The sequence below is a fragment of the Dermochelys coriacea genome, chromosome 6, assembly GCF_009764565.3.
Source record: "Dermochelys coriacea isolate rDerCor1 chromosome 6, rDerCor1.pri.v4, whole genome shotgun sequence".
Lineage (NCBI taxonomy): Eukaryota > Metazoa > Chordata > Testudines > Dermochelyidae > Dermochelys > Dermochelys coriacea.
This window is the reverse complement of record NC_050073.1, coordinates 8,859,279-8,885,612: the sequence shown is the minus strand read 5'-3', so window position 1 is coordinate 8,885,612 and position 26,334 is coordinate 8,859,279. Positions and strand designations below refer to the sequence as shown.

At 42.3% G+C, this 26,334-nt stretch overlaps 1 protein-coding gene and 1 long non-coding RNA gene across 9 annotated transcripts in view; one reads left to right on the top strand and one right to left on the bottom strand.

The window, feature by feature from the left end:
- KDM2A (lysine demethylase 2A) overlaps positions 1 to 26,334 on the bottom strand; it is an 85,370-nt gene that overhangs the window by 53,167 nt on the left and 5,869 nt on the right. The gene's annotated exons all lie outside the window — the stretch shown is intronic.
- On the top strand, positions 1,016 to 8,084 carry LOC119857033. 2 transcript variants are annotated; one of them, XR_005293486.2, is made up of 4 exons: positions 1,016 to 1,304; positions 2,405 to 2,663; positions 6,564 to 6,655; positions 7,866 to 8,084. It is a non-coding gene; the product is annotated as an uncharacterized LOC119857033 (long non-coding RNA). The 2 variants fall into 2 exon arrangements; XR_005293485.2 differs by having other exon boundaries at positions 2,401 to 2,663.

Below are 26,334 nucleotides of genomic sequence, written 5' to 3'. Positions count from 1 at the left end.
CTCATTTTCCCTAGAAAGAAAAGAAAAGGATTTCTTTTACAGTTCTGCCCCTATCCCCGCCCTTTGCACAAGCTAAGGGAGGGAATGATTTGACAGGATTCTTACAAAATTGGGACTTTCCTGAAAAACCAGAATGTTAGTCACTCTACATAGCGGGGTGAAGCAGGCCAAGGGAAGTATCTATAGTCTGGCAGCCACACAGAACCAAAACTCAGTCCAGACACTGGAAGTTTCATTTCTGCTCACTTTCTGGGAAAGCTGCATAGCTGTAGATTTTAAGGACACTGACTGGGGCACACCCAGCCCAAAACAAAGTGAAAAAATTGAGACAGCTTTATTCGTTGGGCGACCACATTGGAGATCTGGAGCGCTATTTTAAAATAATTCCTAGGCGGAAGAGAAAGTGTGAGGGTGTTAAGGAAGCCTTTCACAGTTATATTTAAAGGTTCTTTGTGCCAGCAGGCAAGTCAGTTAGGCTTGATGTTTTCCCCTTCTTTATGATATTAAAGAAAACCCAAAGGTTCTCTTCTGGTTGTTACATTAGAAATTAAGGTCCTATCTATAGTAGGAATTTTAAGAAATAGCTCCCTGTGGCAGTCAACAGTTCAGCTGCACCAGTGGAAACGAAGCAAACAATGCTTCAGCGACTTCTGGTGATTTTACCACTGTGTTGGAATGAACCTGCGTGTGAGAAGGTTTAACTAAGGGTATTTTTGTGTTCATGGTTTCTCCCTTATTAATAGACTACAGGGAAGCGGACTACATACAAAAGTACTGTCAAATGTCCTATCAGAAAACAGAGCCTCCCCCCCAGCATTACTTTTTACTTACATGTAACACATAAGGTTACTATAACAATAGTGGACAGTATCTCTTTAAATACAGAGACTGAAGAGACTACCAGTCCCAGGGTGCAATGCTCTATCTGAACAGAAGATGAGCATATTGAAGCATAACAGCATGCTAGGCTCGATAGTCTACGGGCAACACCCACATATAGAACAGGAGGGTGGAGGCAAACTGCAGTGTCAGACTGTGGGCGGCATTGGGCTTGCACTCTGCCCAACTCCAGATACATCACTAGTCCCAGATTACTGAAATGCTCACTTCAAATGCTTTGGAAAGCGATCTCACTTTTGCAATGCAGTTTCTGGTACAAACTGACAATCATTAAAAAGGCACAGGGGCATCTGTGTTGGGAGAAACAGGCTTCTTGCAAACTAGTCCCAACAGAAGGAAAATCTGCTTGCCATGCCAGAATCAAGAAGGGTGTTTCAGGGCTTCGAAGATGAAGCTATACAAAGGTAGGTAATAAAATGGACTTGACCTGAGGCATATCAAGTCAGATCATGAGTATTTTGCCTCAAGAGGCCAAGGCTGAAATTCAACTTTCGTTGCAAGTGACATGACTGGCTACATAAGTTTAGTTTCTGAAGCAGTCTGCAGCAACAAGCACAGCTATTCAAGATAACTAGCAACCTCTGCTCAAGGATGGCAAAAGATTGGAATAGCAGGGAGTGTACAGTACAACAGGAGAGCTACATGTGAGTAAATAAATGGAAGTTACTTCTAACTGGAAGTTCTTTGAGATTTGTAGCCCCATCTGTACTCTATATGTGGATATGCAAGCACAACAAGTACCCGAGACCGAAAAAATCTAGCAAATAGTGTCTGTTGGTTCACATCTGTGCCCTGGATCTCCTCATGCTCAGCACTGAGAGCACAAGGGAAGGTGCAGACCAACCACCTCTCCAGGTCCTCCTCTACCATGAATCCAGTCATGATCTGAAGCAGAGGGAAAGGAGGATGGGTAGCAGAATACAGAGAGAGACCACACACCTCTAAGCACTTCCAGTTACAGGCACTTAAAGAAGAAATGGAGGTTAAGTGCTGGTCCCTCTAGTTATTCCATGTGTGGGTGGCTGGCAAGCTGTACTCAAATAGGAGGAGGGGAGTGCAAGGATGCCAGCCATATAGATGTTTGAAACACTGCCATTCCAAAGGCTGCATCAGGAGAAGAGGCTTGAACCAAAGTGCAGTGCTTAGTGAAAGCATGGATGAAATTCAAGATTGCTGCTGTACAAATGTCCAGCATAGACACTTCCTGAAGAGTTGCTACTGAGGTCGCCTGTGCTCTAGTGGGATTCTGCAGACTATGTCTAAGATTTCCGAAGTGGTCCACACCTCCATTCAAAATTATTTTTTTAGGGGTCCACAAATGAAGAGGTTGAAAACTACTGCTCTAGTGGTCCAAGGGAGGGAGATAACCCAACTGATAGCAAATGAACATACAGTCAACAACCAACTTAGTCTCTGAGCAGATATTACTTGTTCCACTGCTCGCTCTCCCATAGCAACAAATAAGCCAGATGATTTTCTAAACAGTTTTGTTCTTTGCAGGTAGAATGCGAATGCTCATCTGATGCCGAGAGAATGAAATCTCTTCTCCTGACTTGAGGCATGAGGCTTCAGCGTAGATACCAGTGAGTTGACTGATTTATGTGGAACTCGGAAGTTACCTTCAGGATGAATTTCAGGTGGAGGCAAATGGATTCCTTCTCTTTATGAAAAGCAGTGTATGTCACGTCAGCCACGAGGGGATCCAGCTCACCCACCCTCCTGGCTGATGTAATGTTGACCAAGAAGGTGACCTTCAGAAACAGGTGGGACATGGAGCACATGGGCAATGGTTTGAAAGTATGAGATTGAGGTTCCACTATAGCAGTGGTTTCACTACTGGTATGAAGGCAGTCACGCTCTTCAGGAATCTGGTTATTACTGGATGAGTAAAAGTAGAATAGCCATCTACTGGAAGAGGGAATATACTAACTGTTGCTAGGTGAAGCTGCAGTGACCTAATAAGACGCAACATCTTGAGAGTGAGGAGGTAGTCTAAAATAGCAGGAATACCTACTGCCCTTGATAACTGGTTCTGTTGCAACAGAAACACACACCTCAATTTGACTAGATAACATTTTCTGGCAGAGAGAAAAGGTAGGTGAAGTAATATCTTCTATTGGACCTACTTCTGTTGGTGAAAGGGGCAGGTTTTTGAACTACATAGAGCTCTTCTTCAGATCTGGGAAACCTAAGTACCTTTCTCAGACCTGAAGAATAGCTCCGTGTAGCTCAAAAGCTTTCAGAAAGCTTCAAAAGCAACAGAAGTTGGTCCAACAGAAGCTATTACCTCACCCACCTTGTCTCCCTAACACCCTAGGACCAGTACAGCTACAACATTGCAAACAAAATTTTCTGGTAGTTTTTCCTGCTGTAATTAAGAAGAGTTTGAATGGCCATGAACACTCTTGATATTAGGATGGGAGTCAGACCTAGCTGTGAGTGAAGAGAGTTTGGGTTGGGATGTCTGATTCCACAGCTCGAGTTAGCAGGTCTGATAAGGACAGAATGCGGATGGGTTGACAGGTTGACATTTGTAGAAGGTCTGGAAATTAGCATGGTCTGTGCCAATAGGGTGCACTGAGAATGACTCATTCTTCATGGTGACGAATCATCCATAGAACCTGGGGTTGTAGTGGGATGGAAAGAAAAGCATGCTTCAAGTGGCTAGTCCAGTACAGTAGAAGAACATTGCCCCTGGAATCCTGACCCCATGCTGCTCTGAAATAATACAAGTGAACTTCTTGTTCATGAACAGGGTCCAAGATGGCATACTACACTGAGTGAATATATTGTTCAAAAATGAATTCTGCAACTCCCACTAATGATCCATGGCAAAATGCCTGATGAGGTTATCTGACAACAAGTTCTGAGTGCCTGGGAGGTACGTCAAAGAAATTGAGGTGGCTCTGGATACACCAGTGCCATAAGTTGCTCATCTCTATGTGCAGTGGGAGGGATTTTCCCCTTGTTTACATAGAAGATGATTGCCGGATATTATCCGGACATGACAGGATCATGTGAATGGGAGGAATGCACTGTAGGCCTGTCTGACTGCTCTTAGTTTCAGGAGATTGATGTGCATCATGGCCTCCAAAAGTATTCAAGTACTTTGTGCCGTGTGACTGCCCATGCAGGTTCCCCAGTCTGTGAAGGATGCATCTGTGATTATTGTCATATCACATGTGGGAACTAGGACAGGAACTCCAATGCCCAAGTGTTCTGGGTTGTCCATCTGGTGAGTGAAGCCTTGACACTGGACAAGGATTGTCACAACGAAGTTCATGCTGTGTCTGGCATATACACCAACCGGAGACAAGGCTGCAGACAAAGGAGATAAAGCCTGGTGAATGGCTTTATGTAGGTTCAGGTGGCCATGTGGCATAGCCAAGAAAGACAGACCAGACTGTTATCCACAGTCGTGATGACTTTGGTTTATCAGGTTTCAGAGTAGCAGCCAAGTTAGTTTGTATCCGCAAAAAGAACAGAAGTACTTGTGGCACCTTAGAGACTAAAAAATTTGAGCGTAAGCTTTCGTGAGTTACCTCCCACTTCATCGGATGCATAGAATGGAACATATAGTAAGAAGATTGCGTATGCATATGTACACACACACACACACACACACACACACACACACACACACACACAACATGAAAAGGTGGAAGCAGCCATACCAACTGTAAGAGGCTAATTAATTAAGATGAGCTATTATCAGCTGGAGAAAAACACTTTTGTAGTGATAATCAAGATGGCCCATTTAGACAGTTGACAAGAAGGTGCGAGGATACTTAACATGGGGAAATAGATTCAATATGTGTAATGACCCAGCCACTCCCAGTCTCTATTCAAACCCAAGTTAATGGTATCTAGTTTGCATATTAATTCAAGCTCAGCAGTTTCTTGCTGGAGTCTGTTTTTGAAGCTTTTCTGTTGCAAAATTGCCACTTTTACGTCTGTTACTGAGTGACCAGAGAGGTTGAAGTGTTCTCCTACCAGTTTCTGAATTTTAGGATTCCTGATGTCAGATTTGTGTCAATTTATTCTTTTGCATAGAGACTGTCCGGATTGGCCAATGTACATGGCAGAGTGGCATTGCTGGCACATGATGGCATATATCACATTGGTAGATGTGCAGGTGAACGAACCCCTGATGGCGTGGCTAATGTGATTAGGTCCTATGATGGCGTCACTTGAATAAATATGTGGACAGAGTTGGCATCGGGCTTTGTTGCAAGGCTAGGTTCTGGGTTAGTGTTTCTGTATATTGGCTGACCCAACATGATTTAGATAGAGTGAACTAAAGTCTAGTCCAAACTATGATTTAAAAGATGTGATGTTAGATTGAGTTACCTACTTTGATCTAAATTACATGTTCTAAAACTATAGTCAAACAAATGTAATAACGTTTTACAGGTTGTCAACACACTCAAGTTATACACTTTATACTGGTGTAGTCCAATTGATACAACTCCTAGTGTAGATGCAGTTGTACCACTACAAAGGTGCTTATGTTGGTACAGCTTATTCCCATGAAGAAAGTGGAATAAGTTATATTGATAGAAAGGTGCCTTATACCAATGTAACTGCATCCACACCAGGTGCTGGACCCGTATAACTATTTTGATAAAAAAGTCTCACTCAACTAAAGTAGTTATGCTGCTACAAGAACTGTATTTAGACCATGCCACAGACCATGCTAAAGATATTAAAAAGCCTAAACTCAACCAGTTTTATGTATTCTAGAATACAATTGCTTTGTGTTGACTAGAGTTTTAGGTGTTAATTACACTGAGTTAAGTAACTCCATCACACCTTTAAATCTTAATCTAGACAAGGTCTAAGTGTTTATATCTCATCAAACAGGGTCAACTACAAAGGGCTCAGACTCCATTTACCAGGATAACGAAGCAGAACAAAGTATTTTTCTTCAAATAGGCAATTTCCCCCACTCCTGTTTTCACACCAATATAGACTCTTCAGGAGAATGCTCCTCCCCACTGGCACAGTCTCTTCCCAGATCATAGAAAAGCCCTCCTGTTTTTACTTTAACTAGTAAGGGATCTAGTTCTTTCAAAATGGTCTGAAGCAATTCACAGAACATTTGAGGGAAATAATTGTTTTTCTTTGACAGACTGGAATTGTACATAGTCCAATTCTACTATTTTGTTAACAAATAATCTTACAAACCCTGAGATTCACTTTGCCTATAAACTCTTTGAGGCAGGAACAGTGTTTGTTATGGGTTTGTACAACATCTAGCACAATGGGGTCCTCACCCATGACTGAAGCTCCTAATCACTAACACAATACAAACACTGTCAAGTTAAAAGAAGCCTCTCATGCACACAGTAGGACAACACCACAGCACTTTCACTTCATTGTCATCTCATGAGTAAGGAAGAGGAAGACACTTAGGTGCATTTGTGGAGGGGGAGCAAGGAAAGAATCGACTGCTAAGACAACTATGGTCATTAATTGCAGCGATAATCAGAATTACCTCAAATATAACCTGAATCTTAGTTATTTTTAGGTGTCTATCACAGTAATATCTAGTGGATGCACTGAATTATTTACAGCAGACTTCTCTCCTAGAGTTTGCAGTATTCCTCTGTGCAACTAAACAATGTTATTGTCTTCTCTTCTCCCTCTGGGATTTTTTTCAGTTGACAACAATCTGGGATATTTATTGATCCCCCTCCCCGGATCAGGTCTGCAGAGTGGAATTGTTGCTTAGTCAGCTTCTAACTTGCTCCTGGTAAGCCTGGAAGACTCTGTGCAGTGACTTTTATGCAAAAACTATTTTCACCCTGATACTATTCTGATCCTCACCTGCCTAACCAGATAATGACTATACACTTACATAACTGAACAACAGTTAATCATTGCAAGGGAATTTTAAAAGTGGGAGGGGCAAGAAAAGAAGAAAAGGCAGGTACACAAGATACTGACAGACCAAAACCATAGCCAAACCTCTGTTCTAGCATGCATTTAGTATTAATTGTACAGACCCTTTTTCAAGGGGAAGGAGGCTGCCCAGATGTTGTTTATTTGCAGGACCAGCCTGCACTGTACACCCTGCACCCCAAACCAAGACATGGCAGGCAGTGAATAAGGAGACATCAGGCTGTGACCTGATCTGTTTTTGAATACACCCTAGCAGATTTCTCCATTTTAAACTGAAGTTTGTGGCCCAGCTGCCTTGCTGTGGGCATCTGTGTATGGTTTGACAGCCCCAAGGTGGATAAAAATCAATGATTTTATAAAAAAGAATTTTTTTTTTAATTTAAAATTGGATTTTTTTTATAAAATGCTTTTTGAGCAAAAAAGCTAAAGATAAAAATACATTATAGCTCAAAGATATCTCATCATGGAATAAGGATTATAAATTCTATAGTATGAGATAATATATTCATTTAATGTTTAAAAAAAGTTTTGTAAATGTGTTCCAGTAGTTTATGGATTAGGGACCCAATCTTCTGAGGTTCCAGGGGTCTCTGTATAGATTATTTAGGTTAATCTGTCTATCTACCCAATGGGACTCAGTGGTCAGTCTAGAAGATACCATCAGAGATGCTTAGTTTTGCAATTCTCAAACTGTGGATTTGTATCTCCAGAGATAACATGCTTGTTAACAGCAAAAATGTTTTAAAATAAATAAATATATAGAGAGAGGTGAGAAACAACAGACCTCAGCCCTATTGTCCCTCTGCAAATCTGTGTACACAGAGACAATCCCTTACCTCTCTCTGAAAGTGCAAAGTTTCAAAAAGTTCAATGAATAGAAGATTGTTAGGGACGGAATAGATCTGGACAAGGAGAAGTAGTCTGGAGATAAATGTGAGAAGGGAGGGACAGGCAGTAGAAACAAAAGTGAAACTGTTTGCGCAGTATATTTCAGAAGTCTTGAGGTCTTTCTGAGTGTAGCCTTCATTGATTTGAGATCTATCATATCATTCTCTCACCAGAAGGGAAAAACCTATAATGGCAGCAGGCGGTAAGAGAGACCCAGTTTGGGAATATTTTAATGAAGTTAATCAACTTGTGCAAAATGCATGCGTGCAAAATACAAACAGTGCAACAAAGAAATGCAAGGCCTTGTTGCCTGAATGAAACATCATGAGAAGTGTTCCTTCTCAGGAGGAAGCTGCTTTGAAGATGATGAAAGGAACATGTCAAAGCATGCAGGATCTTCAGGTTGGTAAACTTTTTTATTTCATACTTCTTTCTTAAGGACTGCCTTCCTTCCTTCTGGACTATTCTTGAATTCTCAGGTTTGAGCAAAAAATATAGTTGTTACTCTATGGTACTACCATTTTAGATGCAGTTGTGATTAAAAAAATAGCTGAAATAGGCAGATCTTCCTTTTACAATTTCACCTTTAAAGTAGTACTGAGTGTCAATGAATGCAATGAGTAATACTAAATGAGCAATATGGTGGTAATAGTTAAATAACTGCATTGACTTATTTTGTTTAGGAGATTCCATCCTCAACACACAGGATTCTGAAGACTATCCACCTTCAAGATCACCATCATTTTCTACAGTTTCAGAGTTATCTGCCAATGATAGTATTTCAAATCACATCATGTATGTCACATAGCCACAGTTTATAACCTGGAGCAAAAAGAAAAAAAAATCTCCATCATCCAGAAAAAAACAAAACAAAACAAAAAACACAAGATAAGTTTGCGATAAGAACCAGCAGATTACAAAAAGAGGTAATTGATGAAAAAATTGCCCTGTTTGTTTATACAACAAACTCTCCTTTCTTTATGATTGAGAACCCACACTTCATTAACATGGTACAGTCAATAAGACCAGGATACAGTCCACCCAATAGAGCAGATGTCACAGGCAAATTGCTGGATAAAGTGTACGAAAGAGAAATTGAGCAGTGTGCAAAAGGTCTAGAGGGTGAAATTGTTAACCTGAGTCTTGATAGATGGAGCAATGTCCACAATGATCCTGTTGTATGTGCTTGTGTGACAACAGAAGAAGGGAATCTCTTCCTTACAGAAACAATTGATACATCAGGAAATGCATGCACAACAGAATACTTACAAGTAGCAGCAGTAAAAGCTATAACAAACTAAAAACAATTTCAAAATGTCTAGTATGCAGCTTGGTCAGACACAATGCTGCAAATGTATCCAAGATGAGAAGAAATTTAGAAGAGTGAGAAGAGAGTCCCAAGCTAACAACATACGGTTGCAGCGCTCATTTGATGCACCTCCAAGCCAAAAAGACTTCAGTGTTCCAGAAATAAAGGCTAATGTTGTTGAAATTGCAAAATACTTCCGTAACAACCACTTTGCAGCAGCTGCTCTGAAAAAAGTCGGAGGAACCCACAAGACGTGCGATGGAACTAAGTAATGAAATGTTCTGAGCACTATATCAAGAACTGGCCTAATCTGATAACAGTTTGTGAACAAAATTGTGAAAAAATAGATGGCACTGTCACATCCAAAGTTCTCAACATTGGGCTTAAGAGAAATGTTGAACACATGCTGAGTACCCTGAAGCCTATTTCTGTAGCCTTGAACAAAATGCAGGGAAACAGCTGTTTTATTGCTGACACTTTTGAAATTTGGAAGGAACTGAGTGAGATCTTAAAAAGAGAAATATGCAATGACAGAGTTAAATTACAAGCACTATCTGCAGCCCATTTTCTTGCAGTTATTCTCAATACTCAGTACCAGAGTCAAACCTTAGCTGCTGAAGAAGAGGAGCTGGCTATGACATGGACATCCAGCAATCATCCCTCCATAATGCCAACTATAATAAACTTCAGAGCTAAGGGTGAACCATTCAAGAAATAGATGTTTGCTGATGTTTTAAAGAAAGTCACACCAGTGAACTGGTGGAAGTCACTTAAACAGTTGGATTCAGAGACTGTTAAAGTGATAATCTCACTTTTAATAGCAGTAGCTTCTTCTGCCGGTGTAGGAGGAGTTTTTTCTTCTTTTGGACTAATTCATTCCAAATTGAGAAACTGTTTGGGACCTGAAAAAGCAGGAAAGCTTGTTTTTCTTTTCCAGATTATGAACAAACAGGAAAATGAAGGTGAAGATGACTGAGTTAGCTGCAGAAGCCAATATTTTAAGTTTCACATGTTGATTTAATTTTTTTAAAAAAAATATTTAACTATTTTATTTAAAAAAACTTGAATGTTTAAATTCAAAAATTCATATGCTTATTTTGTTAATATATTATATGTTTGCTGTTGAAGAAAAAAATCCAGAATACATAATGTTGTTTTAGTTAAATAAAACAAATTAAATGTCTGTCTGGTGATGTTCTCCTCCTAAAACAGCATGGCAAGAAAATCCTCCAAATATTAGTGATTAACCTGTTGAATTGGAGATATTTATGAAGTCATTGGGAGGTGAACTATCTGCTTCAATTACCTTTCATAAATGAAATAAACAATCATTCTTTTTCCGATATAGCTGTAAAACTAATCTGAAAAGATTTCAAAATAAATCACTTTAAAAATCACTTTAAAAATGTTGTGAGTTGTAAAGAATATGTATTAAGGTTAGAACCACCAACAAGAATGCACTTTTATGTAGAAATCCATGATTAAATTGAGTCTTCCTGACCAGTGATTTAAATCAAATCCACCCTGGCCAGCCCACTTCTTTGCTTGAGCATAACGGAGCATAGCAGAGACTGGAAGCTCCAAATCTTGAAGCAGATAAAACTCTCCTACACATTTGGTGCTCTGCTGTTTGGAGTATTTGACTCCATTGGCAGTCAGAATCCTCACAATTTACTAGGGAGGCCAATTTTTTAATGGGACAAAGATGCATAGTTTATGGTACAATGGTGGACAGGCACACTGGAAGCTATTGCATAAAAAGGGCAAACCTAGGGAATTCAGGAACCTCTCATGACATACCCCCTCAATCCAATCTTCTAATCACCTTCCCACACTGAGCAACCCAGCTAAATCCACCCAGCCATTAAAATTATGTCCTATTGTCACTCCCTCTCCATGTCTATTGAACTCTCTCCAGCCCCCTGCCTTACATAGATGACTCACTTCTTCACACCTCAACACACTTCTCCACACACTTCTCAACACACTTCTCCAGCAGTGGCAAGATCCCTGCTCTCCTCACCCACCAAGTTGTCAGTTATTCCATTTCCCATCCCACAATATTACTCACAACAGGCAGCTTGGGATCCCATGTGCATATTTTTGCATAAGGTGCCCCAAATCTAAGACACTCTACATATATAGATTGTAGAAACCACACACCAAAGAGCTCTCAATGACTAGGGAGCAAGAGAACTTCACTGGTTAGGCATGTTGCCTATGGCTGCCACATTACCTTGACATTTAACAGATCTCAGCCCCAAGTGAGGATAGCTGTAAAAGTATTTCAGTTATGTTAGCACAATAGTATCTGAGTGTTCTTCAAACTAATGAGCGCTCATGTAAGGAGGGGCTGGATTGAAGCCCAACAAAGCAGCTGTCACTGCATTAGAGTCCAAGCTTGAACCAGTTAGAGAAGGATAAATAATGGCAATTACACATTCTCCATTCATCCCAACACTCAGAAGCCAGTGGTCACCTCTTAGATACCTTCTGCACATCCCTTCCCCATTTATTCCTAGAGGTAACATACTCTAAGGAAATGGAAGGCATGGATCATACTTCTACACAGATAACACAACTCTGCAGTACTCCCTACTCACGCTGATCCTTCCACCTCCCATCTAATCTCCTTAAGGATGGCATGGCTGAGGCTTACACCTGTCTGAACAATGGAATTCTTCAGACACTACTTCCTTTAATACCCACATCACCCCTCTGCAGGTTACTTCTGCCTTCCAAGAGTCAGACCCATCTCTAATATGGAAGAAAATTAAAAATCCAGATTTTGAAACAAACTATGAATTGTGTTCTTTTAAATACAAGGTCACATTTAAAAACAGATCAAGCTTGCCCAACCCACCTCATGTTTTAGGAATGAAGCCAGTCAACACGACAATGCTTTAGTCGCTTCCTGCCTTATTTGTTGCAATTTCCTCCACGACATTCCTAAATCTCTGCTCTTGAAACTTCAGGGGGCCCAGAATGCTGCCCCCAAGTTCTCTCCATCATAGGAAGCAGGAGCACAACATGCATCTCTCCCCCACTTCTCTCCCCGCCCCTTCCCTAGCTTATCTTTTGCTTTCAGTTGAGAACTGCTCTCCTGGTTTGAAACTCTACACAAAGTGTTCCATGAACTTCCATACTCTCTCCCTTCCCTATACATTCACACAGTCTGCATTTCTCTAATCTTCATATCTCCTTTCCACAAAAGGAATTTTTCATTCATTTGTGCATATTTTTCTGAACTCTCTCCTTCAAAACTAAACTACACACACATATATTATATATACATACACACACACACACACACACACACCCCCCTCTACATCACACGTCTACCGTCACATGATATTTACAGGTAAACATGCATGAAAACTAGTAGCTGTTTCTTTGCTCATAAGCAACATCCTCATTAGCCACGCACACCCCATTCACCTTTTTCCATTTTCACCTCTCTAACTAAATTTGGATCTTTCTAATGTACTTTGGCATCCATACATCCCCTAAATATTTGAAGATTTAAACTCAAGGCCTCTGATGAGGCAAAGTAGTATTATCTATAAAAATAGGAAACTGAGGCAGAGATTAAGCAACTTGCTCAAGATTGAAATGCCACAGAATTTTTGTGCAAAAATTAAACCCAGATCTCCCAAGTCTTAATTAACCTTAACCACAAGACCATTTTTACTCATCTCTAACCCTTCCCTCAGCTCCTCCCCAATTTACCTCCACCCACTGTTCCTTGATGACAATGACCTGCATTCTAGAGCCTAACCAACACTATATCATGTGTTGCCAGCTTTGGTGGGGGACAGTATAGTGGTCTTAGCACTCTTTATTCTTTCCAGCATTAGTGCTTTTATAGTTTCAGCTCTGCTTTTCCTGAACTCCATTTCTGTTCATCTTCTCCCTCCTTAGCTGTAGGAATAGTTGCACCCAATTCTGCAAGGCATGTACTACTACGTCTCTTGCTGCAAAAGGGTGCGTGAAGGACCTTACACAGCTGAATTTTGTGTTGTAAGGTTAATAATATCCTGATTCCCTGTGGCAATTTGGCTCAACCAAAACTGCTGGACCCTTGAGGGAATTTATTAATACAGCAGTGTTGTGTTATCTACTGTCGAACTTGAAGTTTCAAACCTTAGCATAATAAATCATGCAACCCTCCATACAAGTGACCCTAGATACACTCTGCCAACTACTGCATAGATCTGAATGCTGACCTTAATCTGGAGTGCAGCCTGACACTGGGAGAGACAGGTGGCTAATTTTAGTAGCACAACCCATCCTCCAAAGAAGGGTTTCTGGAGAGAAAGCCGTATTAAACTAACCCTGACACTGGCTGGTTTCACATGAAGAAACCTTGAACTAATCCAGTAGATTTTTTCCCCCAAGGTCTAATATTACTACTTATTGCTTTATGCTTTCAAAGCCCTATACAAGCTAACTAGCATTTCATATATTAGGTGTTTATCCAGAATAGGATAGCCTCAAGTACCAGGCTCATGATTTTGCAGGAATCTAGTCAGAACCTGGAGACCTTCCAGTGTTTAAAGTTCCAGGATGGATTCCTATCACAAGCAGGGCTGGCACAGGTTCAGAGCAAGTGGGAAGGAGAGCGTGTGGTTTGTATGTCTTCTGGGCGACTGATAGTTGATAGTGCCAAGGAGGAGCTAGACAATTCAGTGGGAGGGGCATACAGTCAGGCTCTTCAACACCCACAGGCTGAAGAAGACTTTAGCAGCTGTTTACACAATGTGTACTGATGGGCAACACTGTTTAACTCTAGGACCCATGATGAGTTTGGCCAGGTCAAAGACAGATTCTTGGCAGCTGCCCCGGATACAGGAATGCTGTTCCCAACAAGGAACGTGGCAGTGCCATCCTCTGCACAAGCTGTTGGTTACATTGTACTTTACACACTCTTCCATAATGTTGCCCAGTTTCTGATTGGCTTTTCACTTCAAAAACAACATTCTGCCTATGGAAATGAGAAGAACAGTCACTCACTCACTAAAACCTGCTCCCTTTACTGTGAAGTTTTTTTTTTGCTTTTGCTTACATTTGACAGCTTAAGTTTAAGTGAACCATGAAAGACTTCCCTGGAGATGATATCCTCTAGTAATAGGACAGGTAACAAAACCTTATTCCATAATACCCCACCAATATGCCTCAGCCTACCATAGTAGTTAAATATTAAATTGGCAGCGCTACCAAACAAGGGCTGAGAAACCAGACTGCCAAACAACGAGTGACAGCATACTGGAGTTGAGACAGAAATTCAGCATGGAGGCTATCAGAGCTAGACGAGGACTCACTGAGGCTTTGTCTACAATGGAAGCTGAACAACAAAACTTTTGGCATTCAATGGTGTGAAAAAAGAAAACAAACCCACACGCACCCCCCAAGCAACAAAAGTTTTGCTGACGAAAAGCGCCAGTGCGAACAGCGCTTTGTTGGCAGGCGTGCTCACCTACTAACAAAGCTACCGCCGCTGTAGTTGTACAGCCGTGCCGCTACAAGGCGCAGTGTAGACAAAGCCTAAGGCTATGAATCATAGAATATCAGGGTTGGAAGGCACCTCAGAAGGTCCTCTAGCCCAACCCCCTGCTCAAAGCAGATCCCCAGATCCCTAAATGGCCCCCTCAAGGATTGAACTCATAACCCTGGGTTTAGCAGGCCAATGCTCAAACCACTGAGCTATCCCTCCCCTAAGTCTGTACTACAGAAAAACAACACCCCCAACTGACAAAAGTTTTGCCGACAAAAGTGCTAGTGTAGATAAAGCCTCAGTCTCTGTGGTATAAGTTTTGGATATAGTATCCTTCTGATTGCTCTGTGTATGTTAAAGGCGTCGCTTTGATTCAGTCTTCTTCATTCTTCTGTAGTAGATGGAACACAATCCATTTCATGCCATCACACCCCAACCAGAAAGAGTCCAAGAGTCCACATTACCCACTAGACCTAACCAATAGCATGTTGGCTCTTATTCTATACTGGTGACAAAGCACCTTAAGAGTGGACAGACTTCTCCAAATAAACCAGAAGGTAAGTAAAAATGTGTAAGCTTAAATTACTCTGCCTGTCCTCTCTCATGACACCTTGATAATTTTAAGTTGCAATGCTCGCAAATCTCACAATCTAGACAAGGCTGGACCAGGACAGTATTTGTGGAAAGATGTCAACAGCATGGGAAAATTTGGGTTGCCATTACCTCCAAATCAATGCCATCCATGAAACAAGACATCCCAAGGCCCTTACCACTTTTGCTTCAAGGGCCCATCCATGGTGCTTTTTAACTGAAGTAGGGGAACTAACTTCAGTGTCCTTTTCAAATTCAAATTGCATGAATATGGCCAGTTGGAGCCCTTCATATTCCCCCCACGTGGAATGAGAATCTCACTCTCATTGCCTTATGCGCAGTGTTAGCATGTAGCTGTCATGTTCCATTCCAGAAGTAGCTGCATTTTATCTTTAGGTGAAGCATTCAATATACATCCCTTTGTTACTTCACAAGGTATTAAGCAGATTAGTGAGCATTTACAAAGCACTTGGAAACACTCAGATGAAACATGATAGAGAAGTTATGGTAGTTAAATACACAAGCTACACACTTCTCAGCCCTCTCCTCTCCACTCACAGCTACTAAAACCTTCTAGTGCTAGCTTCTATACCTGACTCCCAGAAGCACATCCATCCTGTGGCTGGCCCATGTCAGCTGACTCAGGCTCATGGAACTTGGGCTATGGGGCTGTAATACTGCAGTGTAGATGCTTAGGCTTGAGCCCAAGCCCTGGGATCCCCCTCCCCTCTCAAGGGGCCCCAGAGCCCAGGCTCAAGCCCAAGCCTAGACATCTACACTGAAGTTTTACAGCCTCAAGAGCCCAAGTCAGCTGATCTGGGCCAGCTGCAGGTGTTTAATTGTAGGTGTTTAATTGCAGTGTAGACATACCCCTTTTGGCTGTCTCTTCACCACCAAAAAAGGGTGTAAGCTACCCTGCTGCAAAATCCTAGTGGAGATAAGACACAGATAGTTTTTATTGTGATACAGCTGGGTGAAGTGTTAGTACTGACCTTGCTTAACTATGTCACAGTAAAACCTGCCTGCATCTCGTCTCCATTAGTATTTTATAGTGGGATAGCTAACACGTTTGTTTTTTAACAACATGATATCTACCTATTTTGGCAGTGAAGAGGCAGCCTGAAGGATGCAGAATCCTTCCCGGTGCACAACTTGTGCAGATGTGAAACAAAGAAAGACACCTCTCCGTAAAACTTCTATTCAGTTTAAAGAACCTGTGTCTGACAGAACTGAGTGAAGGAGGATCAACACCCATTATTTACTACCATACTGTAACCTGTTGCACATTTCACAACTCCGTACTTCAATCCAGTTTGTTTTAGTTAAGCTCCTGGTGTCTCCACCGAGATTCAGAGTCCCTGCATAGAGAGCTCAACACTGTTTACTGCAAGTACTGTTGCTACAGCAATAGAGACAAGCAGAGCATAAAGGCACCAACACTGCCCTTATTCAGTTCTCTTTTAGGGAGCATCTGCACAAAATTTGAACAGGTATAGTCCTCTCTAAGAGAGGTCTTCAGAGCTGAAGGCGAGAGAAATCCAATCAAGTGGACTCAATCTTTTCCTGCTGCCTATACACATTACTCCCTCTCTCCTTGATGATCAAGTCACATGCTAGGTTTCATTCAGGTTTCTCAGAACCATCTAAAATATTGACAAAAGTGCTATGAGCAATGTGTGCTGGTAGCCTGTGGGCTGCTATGGAGTCTCTCCCTTTTCCACCACTGTTTTCAAAGGTCTCCTTGTTCACAGTTGCAGGTATAGAGCTAAAAGGTAGATCTGGAGTAGATACCAACCTAAAGGAATTTCTATGAGCCTACCTTTTCCCCTTCTGTATGCCCTGGATTAAGCCATACCAGAGTAAACCCTCATTTGATTACAGCATGTGAATTGCCTTAATGTAGACATGGCTTAAGTGTTTCCCCCATTGGCTTCCACAAGAGGTGTCAGCCTGAGCAGAGTGTTGAGGTTTCCCACCACAGCAAGGTGAGAGACTGGGAACCTCCATCAACAGAACAAATACAAACTTGGAAGCATCAAAGCATGCTTATGAGTGAACACATGCCACCCAGCAACTACACCTCTACCCTGAATCAGCCAGAGCACGTCTAGGGTGAAGGGTGCTCTCAGTTCCTAAGGACGATCTAGATCTTGGCATCTCTGCTGAGATGGAACCCAATTGTGGCGGTAGTTTTAGGTTTCATTTATAGACACACTCATTGTGCGAGTGCCTCATATAGAGGTGTTTAGGACAAATCCATTAGTATTCCCATTTTCCAGATGGTAAGATTGAGGTACAAAGAAATTCAGTAACTTGCCTATAGTCAAACAAGAGGTCTCTGGCAGAAGTTATCAACAGAACTAGATCTCCAATGTTGCAGACCAGTGCCTTAACCAGCCATCTTTCCTCTCAATATAACTATTACTTCACTAGGAACTGGACTAAGACTGACTCATGTCTCAGACCATTGAACAGTTGTGGGAGGTAACCACTTTCAGACACTACCAAGTTGGGCCATATTGGAACTGAAAGACATGAGAAAAAAGTTCCATATCCCATTTCCAAATACTTGTGCCATTCTCTGAATGCTCCCCACAAAGGCCGACAACAGTCCACATTTGTTCATTATGTGCATCACCTTTTGACTCCAGCTGATTCTCTTGATCAATTTGAACTCATTCTCCCTCAAACCTATTTAGCATTAGGATGCCTGTCTCCTATTCCCATCTTGCTTCTCTGAAGTATTGAGAATGGGTAAATATCAGAGGCTGGAGAGACTCCAGCCAGCAGGGGCAGAAGCAGCCAAAGCAGCGACCTTTGGACTTTCAGAGAACTGTCTACAGTTTTGACTGGACTTTCTCTACCCTGTGCTGATTGGCTGTTTGCTCCAACCTTTCCACTCCTGCTCCCTCAGTCTCTTCCCCTCAGCTTCACCTCCAGTGTCCTCTTTTCTTCTCTCCTGCCCTGTCCCCCTCTGCCCTTTTTGTTTTCTTTAACCCCAGAGTTAGTTTTTTGGGCACATCTTTAACCAAACCTCATATCCACAGAAATGATCCCCCTTCTAGTTAAACCCACCCCCAAAATAATCATGGAAAAAACCTGTCATTTGCTGTCATTACATTGCATGCTCTGCTTGTGTGTTGTACCCCTTCTCCCATCATCTATTTAGATTGTAAGCTCTTCAGTGCAGGGGCCATCTGCTACTTTCTATGCATAATACCTAGCACAATGGGTCCCTACACTGAGTTGCCCGTAGGCACTACCATAATAAACATGTTAAATACATTAGCTAGACCAAAGATCTGACCTACTATGGAATTTCTTATACTGCTAGAAGGGAGAACTGGCTAATAGTGCTGTATTAATATACTAGAGACCACAAATAAGAGCAGAGCTCAATATTGCACATATACAATACTGATTATGGCAGGTCTCTCAGATCCTTAACTTCCTTCTCTTTCACGGTGATGAGTATCTCTGGGCATTTTCATATGATCATAGGATTTAACTACAAATCCAAACAAAACAATGACTGCATAATTCTGAAAGCCAATGAACTGAAAGGTCAACAATGGCCATTGAATTAACTTTCAGAGTTCATACTAGCCATTTAAAGCCCTCCACTAAGCTCATCCTTGTCCTCTCCTTCCCTAGGATCAGCAAATCTGGTCTGTGCATCAGGAGTGCTAACAGCTTTCCCCAATGGCAGGGAGCAATTGCCCCAAATGTTTGCACAGACAATGACCTAATTCAGACTGAGGTAAGAGCTTTTGTTTTTCCTCTAAACACAGTGCCACTGCCCCATCACACGAAGTATCTGTCCCAAAGGACTACCTGCTGAACTGCAGACCCAGAGCTGGGACTAACAAATAAGGATTAGTGAACAATAAAAAGCCAGTGGGGAGGAACAGGTATCCTAAGGAGTTAGTACAACCTCCAGCAGGGATAACCCCGTAAAACCTGTTCGAGCTCATTAAGAGGAAACACTGATGCTACTTGCAAACTTTGTTTAGTATCTGACAGGCAACTGAAAGTGCTCATCTGCGTCTCTTCAGCTCAGTCAGCACTGCAGCTTACAAATCATGTTAAAGGGACAGTCAGTTTTTAAAAACAGCTGTGTTAAATAGTAAAGAGCAAATCAGCCTTTTAAATGTTTGTTTAAAGCATTATCTCCTGCACATCTCAGAGAGAAAATGAACACAACAGTCAAATTTTAGTCTTTTTTCTTCAGATTCTGTCATGGGCTAGCACAAGGCTGCAATGTTTAGGATGCAAATGCTGCAGGGAAGTGCTTTTTTAAACATACTGTAACTGTTCCACTGACATTTCAGAGCATTCCAAGTAATCATTTCTACTGAAATTAGGTTCCATTAAAAATATGTCCATAAACCAAGTTTGGGGCTAAATATGAGTAGAGTCTTTACAAGACAAGATAGTTTTCTACTCACACATTGTTAGCGAAGTGAGCCTGACACCCATTTTTTGAGGCCAAGGGGAGGAGTGAGTTGGTTGAAGTAATTAGTCTCACAAGTCCTGTCTAGACTAGGAAAGTAAGGTGTGTTTAGCAGCTATGATCACATTACAGCTGAAGAGCATTCAGCCACACAAGGTTTCACCTAATGTGCTTGAGAACCACTTTGGTTGGTCCTCTTAGGTGATTTAACAAAGTATAGCCTGTCAAGGTAGGTGCTCACAGAGCATCTGTTCCAAAACTGGGAGGGAGACAGTCCTAGAATATGAATATGGGGTGAATGTAACCCCTCCAGATTCACATGCAAGTATATTTGGCACCTCTCGCCCCCCCCCCAAACATCCACAGCTGCATGCATTTGGCAATCCAAGCCACCTCCCACCTCCCACCCCCACCCTGCCACCCCAAGCAGCCATAGTTGTAAGCACTTGAATAACTGGGATCAGGACTAGATGTGCTACTACACATGACACTGATCTCTTTTGTAAAGCACTTTGAGATCTAAAGTCAATTGCTAGCTATTACTACTTGGTACAGGCCAATACAAGAGACCCTAAGGCCAACAGAAGCCAGAGAAATCATTCTGATGATCACCCCAACATCCCCCACTGCTAGGAAGCCAAAAGCTACTTGGCTTCCTACCACTGGGGCTTATATTTTGATGCTAGCCTAGGTATGATCAATTTAGAGGTGGCAGATGACAGAGTGGAAGACCCTGCCCAATCTTAACTCCCTATATCTATGATTGCTGTAGAGCAGTGGTTCTCAACCACGGGTCTGGGACCCCTTGAGGGGCCACAAGCAGATTTCAGTGTAAGATTTTCTGGGCCCAGGGCAGAAAGCCTAAGTCCCAATGCATGGGGCTGAAGCCTGGGGCCCTGATCCCCACCACCTGAAGTGGAAGCCTGAGCAGCTTAGCTTTGCAGTGCCCCCTATGGTATGGGGCCCTGGGCAGTTGCCCTGCTTGCTACCCCCTAATACCAGCTCTGGCTTTTATATGCAGAAAACCAGTTATTGTGGCACAGGTGAGCTGTGGAGTTTTTGTTTGAGGGGCCTCAGAAAGAAAGGTTGAGAACCCCTGCTGTAGAGGATGGGGATGTGCCCACTCTTCCATTTCTGTTACTCCCCCCCATCCCCACCGCAGTGCTTTGGGGTGCACTGATTTTGCCCTTTTTCCTGTTCCTAACTCCCAGCATAGCATTGTAACTCAGGTTACAATAGTCTAGCCACTGCTACTCAAAAACAGGAAGTATAAAACATACTGTACTTGTTTTACTCTGCTGCAAAGGGCATTTTTCCTAAAGAAAAGTCGGTCTCTCATCCCTGCCTTGAGTGCTTCCCCAAAACACAGACAGTGATCCTTTGTACAGCATAATGGAGGTCAGTGTCAGGAACTGTGGTTGAGCACCTTCCCTTATCCTATGACTCCACACACTGTAAAGCATATCTGAACTAGTGCCTGGGGGGGATACTGCGGACATCAAACATGTCTAAGCCGGTTCACGATTAGTATGGAAGAGCTCTCACTTTGTGCTGGTGGGGACAGTTTCTCTCATACAGAGCATCTGCAGATTTCACACATGGATCTAGTCAGAGGTCAGGCCAAACCAGTACTTAAATGGGAGACCTCCAAGAACACCTAGGGTCAGGGGGAGGAGAGTTGGTGGAAAGCAGCATCGGCGATTCAATAGGAGGCATTTTCTACTATGACAAAACAGCCATCATGGGATGTGTGCAATGTACAAACGGAGACGCAGCCTTTCAGATTAAGTATTGCCGTAGGACCCAGAGGCCCCAATCAGCAATCAAAGCACCCATCGTGTCTGACTATGTACAAACACAAAGAGATAGTCTGAGACAAAGACCCTTTGCCTTGATGATTTGACAACATAAAAGACCCAGTGGCCTGCAGAATTTCCAGTTAAGGTAATGACACTTTATTGCTCTACATTCTAGTCAAACTGCTTTGATTAGATACAATGTTATTGCTCTTTATTTCCTAATTTAAACTACATTACTGAACAGTTGTGGAACAATTTCAGTGGTGAGTGAAACAATCCCTAATTTCTCTCCCAAGGGTCTTGCAAGTCTTAATTCGTGTGTATATGGATAATGCTTTAAGTTCCACTGAGTAACGGAGAAGGTGAGATTTCTTATTCCTGTGATTCAAATATTCACCACCACCACCCACCCCCATGGTGTCCCTAGATTTCTGAAGGGATTAAAAATATGGAGTCTTTCACACATTGGTTCTAATCCACCCCTCTAGTGCCAACTGCATATAGCTCCCACCAATGACTATTTGGCAACTGACAGTATACGAAAGGCAATGCTTGTTTTTCCAGTGGAACATTTTTACGCTATTAAAACTACTCACAATTATCATCCCATGCTCTTACTGACATCAGAGAAGACAAGGTTTGAGTAGGCCTTGAAGACTGAATTCTCTTTTCACTGCTATAAATCATTAGCCAGAACGGAAATTCTTTTTTATACCAATACTCTTTAAAAGTCTGGTTGAATCCACCCAAACTGATCTGGGAAGCTGGGATTATTTTGCTCTTGTGCACTGAAACCAATGATGCTCCACTGACAGGAAAAGAATCTCCAGAACTAACAATACCTTGGCTCCATAATACAAGAGTAAGGGGCAGTAACTTTTCAAACTACAGACCCATTTCTCTCCAGGATAGACTGTAGAACTCACTACTAGAAGGGACCACGGAGACAAATACAACACTGGGAGGGCACAACATGATAACTAAACACATTTGTGGCTCTGTGAACTCAGATAGTGATGAAAGAGTAATAAAGTATCACGTTTCAGCCAATAAGATGGTCATAGAGGAATCTTCCTCTTGTACAGCACTCTACAAGTGGCCAAGTGCAATATGGAAAGGGTTTTAATTTCTGTCTGAAGCATCAGATACTGGTTGCTGTTGAAGATATGATCCTCAACTAGCTGGACCAGTATTCTGATGCAGTATGACAAATCAGACTCTTCAAAATGGCCAGATGACTAACCGGAAAGCCTTAACTCTTGTATTCCCTACAATGTCCATCTGTACATGTCTGCATGAAAACGGAATTAAGTGGTGTCTTTGAGTGTGAAAAGTATTGGATTGACAGCCCCAGGAGAATGAATTTCTCAGTTCATTCTTCATAGGTAGAGCCTAAACATCTGCAGTTCATGCTTCCTACTCACACTATCATTCCTGCCAGCATAGCCCTGCAGGCGCTAAGTGGGAAGTTCAGTCTCCAAAGTGGTCAAATGCCTAACCCATAGACTTGATGTCCAATTGGTGTCATGCTGCTCACTCAAATACATTTAGGCCTGGTCTACACCTAAAAACTAGAGGGACTTACCTACACCGCTCAGGGTTGTGAAAAATTGTGTGTCCTGTGCAATGTAGTTATGTTGACCTACCCGCACCACTCAGGACTGTGAAAAATTGTGTGCCCTGTGATGTAGTTAAGTCAACCTACCCACACTATATACACAGCTAGATTAAAGAAGCGTTCTTCCATCGATCTAGGTACTGATTCCCGGAGAAGTGGATTAACTACAGCAATGGAAAAACCCCTTACATCAACGTAGGAAGCATTTGCACTATGGTGCTCCAGCACTACAACTATGTCCCTGTAGCAGACATGCTCTTTGACTCCTCAGACTCAAAGCTTGCATTTAGAAGAGTTTCTAGCCTTCTTTGCAGCCATGATAACTTTACAGATAAAACCAGAATGTAAACTGATGAAGTGCAGTCTTCTTGACTCTGCTACAGCCCAACGCATTACCTAGGACAGAGGCTCTCAAACTTTTTTTTGCTCAGACCCCCTTTGAAAATATTTCAGGCTGTGATGACTGGCCCAAAAAAGTGACTCCTCCTCCCCTTCATACCATGCTACCTTTACTGCTGGGCAGCGCTGCCGTTAGAGCTGGGTGTGTGGCCAGCAGCTGCCGCTCTCCGGCCACCCAGCTCTGAAGGGCTTAGACTGTCAGCTCCGCACATGGCTCACAGCAAAAGCCCTGGCATGCAGGGGGCTGACACCTCAGGAGCCCCTGAAAGGTTGCAACTCCCAGTTTGAGAACCCCTGGGCTAGGAGAATTACTTTTCCATCCCATTCATCTCAACAAGATGTTAAATAGTTAATGCTGGTACTTCAGAGTTAACCCCAACAGATCTTCAACCATTGATCACTTTTAGCAGAGGAGATTAGGAAGGGGATGGCAGTGAAGTCCATATAAAGTGGTTGCATGATAAATTCGAAGTCAATACAGAGAAGAAAGCAGCAGACATTTACAAAACATTAATAAATTAAACGTCATGATCCCCATGTGACAGATCTCCCTATGAGACAAAGGGTTTGCCAGTACAGATATACCAGTAGAGCTATACAAGCCACCCCCTCCAGTGGAGAAAGCTCATGCTGGCAAAATAACTCTTTGTTTACATCAGTTAACGCTATCAGAATAAGCCATTTTGATGTTATAGCTGCATCTACACTAGGGTTTTTACTCACCTAGCTATGTTAGTTGTGGGTGTGATTTTTCTGGCAAAACTTTCACTGAGGTTTACTGCTACACTTACTTACCCAAGACCACAGGAAGACCTACAAAACCAGGTAGAGAACCAATCTAGGTCTCTGTCCTCTGCTCTAATCCCCAACCATGCTCCTTCTCCTGTGGTCTGAACTTAGTTCAACACTGCTATTTATTCAGCTCATATTGGCGATAAATCACCAACACTACTACAGATATAGATAAAAGAACCCAAAGTTCTTGGTAATTTTAAGTTTGATGACTACAGCCATTTTTAACAGGCATGGCTGGCAAACGCGACTTAACTATACAACCTGTAGGAGTTACTTCAGAGTTTCCCACAGAAGTCACAAGGGGCTGGAAGTATGAAGAATTTGTGTCTTTCACGAAGATGTTTTCTGCACCAGATGTTTAGCCTGAAGATTATATCCACAACATTTAAGATGCAACAGACACTATCCCCTGCCATACACAGTTCTCAAACTAGAGCTTTATCATTAAGTCAAGATGAAACATGGCCCTACTAACTTCTCCTTCCTCTAAGGAACAAATTCTTTAGTGGGAGTGAAACCAATTACCCTACAGAATACAATTGCTACCTCACCCTTACAAGGTGAACACTAGTTACAACTCTCCAGCATGCTCTCTGCAGGCAGTTAAGGCACAGAAGTAGCGATTGACTAGATGACAAGGAAAGTGACCTCTCCGGGAAACCTAATCCTAGAGACCAGTGCACCACTTCACTAGACTTCATGCCAACTGATTTTATTTTGAAGAGTTAAAGGATAAAGATTTAATTGCAGCAGTCACAAGCTTGAGGGTTAGGGCAAAAAGACCAAGCTGACCATGCAGCTTAGCACAACTTCTCCAAGAAGTGGGAATGAAAAAACACCAGCTTTTCTTCTTCTCTCTTAATGGGAACGCTGTCCCAGACACAGACACCATTAATAAAATCTCAGACTCTCTAAGGGAAGGTCTAAACTTAAAATGCTGCAGTAGTGCAGATGCATTGCTGCAGCTGCGCTGCTGTGGCACTACAGAGAAGATGCTACCTACACCAATGGAAGGGATTCTCCTATCAGTGTAGGTACTCCACCTGCACAGGAGCTGGGAGCTATGCTGATGGGAGAATTCTCCCATCAATTTAGCACTCTCTATATTGGGAGTTGGGTCAATTTATCTGTGTCGCTCACGGGTGAAGGGTTTTCACACTTAAGCTACGTAGTTATAGTGACCTACTTTCCTAGTGTAGATCTGGCCTCTGGAGTGCGAATACTAAAATAAGACAGACACACACAACCAGTTCAAACTAACTTCAGCGTAAAGCCTATTTCCTTCGGGCTGGTCTACACTGAAAAAGTACGCCGGCATAGCTGCGTTTCTCAGAGCAGTAACTATGCCAACCTAAGCCTGGTGTAGACAGTGCTAAATTGACAGAAGAATTCTTCTGTCGACTCAAGGAGGTGGATAACTAAACGACAGGAGAAGCACCTCCTGTTGTTGTACAGTGCCTACAATGAAGCTCTATAGTGCTACTATAGTGTTTTAAATGTTGACAGTCTCAGGTTAAAAAGTATACTCAAGTCAGATCTGGGCCAATGTAATGCCAACAGAAAGCCACCCCAGTTTAAGGTACACAGCATCCCAACTCCTCCTCTCCCCATCTGCCCCAAATACTAAGAGATGCCTGTTTTGTCACAAGTAACAACTATACCAGTTTCTTATCATAGAATATCAAGGTTGGAAGGGACCTCAAGAGGTCATCTAGTCCAACTCCTGGCTCAAAGCAGGACCAGTCCCCAATTTTTGCCCCAGATCCCTAAATGGCCCCCTCAAGGATTGAACTCACAAGCCTGGCTTTAGCAGGCCAATGCTCAAACCACTGAGCTATCCCTATGTCTGAAAGCATATTCTTTGACCTGTGACTTTTCCATTTTTGAAGATTAAATAGTCATAGAATCATAGAATATTAGGGTTGGAAGAGACCTCAGGAGGTCATCTAGTCCAACCTGCTGCTCAAAGCGGGACCAGCACCAACTAAATCATTCCAGCCAGGGCTTTGTCAAGCCAGGTTTTAAAAACCTCCAAGGATGGAGATTCCACCACCTCCCTAGGGAGCCCATTCCAGTGCTTCAACAAGTTCCTAGTGAAATAGTGTTTCCTAATATCCAACCTAGACCTCTCCCACTGCAACCTGAGACCATTGCTCCTTGTTCTGTCATCTGCAATCACTGAAC